At 47.1% G+C, this 1,317-nt stretch overlaps 1 protein-coding gene across 1 annotated transcript in view; it reads right to left on the reverse strand.

Moving 5' to 3' along the window:
- Positions 1-1,091, reverse strand: part of oxtra (oxytocin receptor a) — a 460,437-nt gene extending 459,346 nt beyond the window's left edge. The window contains exon 1 of the mRNA XM_020518833.2: positions 893-1,091. The gene's annotated coding sequence lies outside the window, so the exon portion shown is untranslated. The remainder of the gene's footprint in view (positions 1-892) is intronic.
- Between the last annotated feature and the right edge of the window lie 226 nt (positions 1,092-1,317).

Below are 1,317 nucleotides of genomic sequence, written 5' to 3' on the forward strand. Positions count from 1 at the left end.
AATTGTCCTGTAGTGTGCGGGGATGTGTAGGTTAGGGTGGATTGGCCGTGCTAAATTGCCCCATAGTGTGCGGGGATGTGTAGGTTAGGGTGGATTGCCGTGCTAAATTGCCCCATAGTGTGCGGGGATGTATAGGTTAGGGTGGATTGCCGTGTTAAGTTGCCCCATGGTGTGCGGGGATGTGTAGGTTAGGGTGGATTGGCCGTGCTAAATTGTCCTGTAATGTGCAGGGATGTGCAGGTTAGGGTGGATTAGGCCTAAAATGAAAAAGCCATGCGGAATGGGGTGGGTCTTGGGTCTGGGTAGGATGCTCTTCGGGGGGTCGATGCAGATCCGATGGGCCGAATAGCTTCTTTCTGCGCTGCAGGGATTCTGTGATTCTATTTGAGACCCCCATCCTTTTTAAGAAATCCGCCTTTTCAGATTTAATAAGGAATTGGTCCCACACCCCTTGCCCCAAATCTTTGCATTCGGCCCTCCCTTTTGAAATATCCTTTCTGCGAGTTATTTTATAGAACTGCTTCTATCTCACCCTCCCGCCACTTCGCCCCCCAGTCAAAACAAAAACACAATTACAAATCTTGAGTTGGTTGCCTCTCGTAGGGAAGTTTACTCACAGGCTAAAACAGATGAAGAGGGGGAATCGTTTTTATTTTAAAAATGCAGTTCAAACAGTTTGAGAATTGACTTTAAAACAACCTATTGACTGTAGTATAGATATCAGATAAGACCAACTCAGATTAAATACAGCAAGGACAATTATTATCTCAGGCATTCTTAAGTACAGTAATGGAAAACTTTAGATTTTTTATTCCAAAAAAATTATTCACTTACCGTTCCCGGAGACAACTACATTTCTGCAGCTAAAAGCTGAACAGATTTGAAGAGTTACCTGTTTGGTGTATGAACGAACAGCGCAAAGTCTTGAACCTCTCTCTCCTGACAGCCAACCGTCTGGGAGTTTTCGTTGTTAAAAGGGTCTCTCGTCAGGAATTGCCCACGTTTTCATACCTGGTGCGAGCGTGTTTATTCCTTTCCTTCTGTTGGCGGGTTGGACTGTTTTGTGCTTTCGTTCTCGCTCTGCATCAGCAGCAACTTCCACAGACTGAACTGAGTTTCTATTCGCTAAATATTTATAGCAGCTTCTGGAGAGGGCACACGAGCCGAGCCGCCTCTCAGCGATAGGAGGAGCTGCGAGACACAGCAAGTCTCGCCCAGTCTACTGAAGGTTTCAGCGCTTCATCTCCCTCAGTGGAGAGAACAGGGGGGAGAGTGACAGGGGACAGAGAGAGAGGCAGGGGAGGGAGGGAGGCAGAG

Source organism: Rhincodon typus, chromosome 16 (assembly GCF_021869965.1).
Source record: "Rhincodon typus isolate 14 chromosome 16, sRhiTyp1.1, whole genome shotgun sequence".
In the NCBI taxonomy this organism is placed as follows: domain Eukaryota; kingdom Metazoa; phylum Chordata; class Chondrichthyes; order Orectolobiformes; family Rhincodontidae; genus Rhincodon; species Rhincodon typus.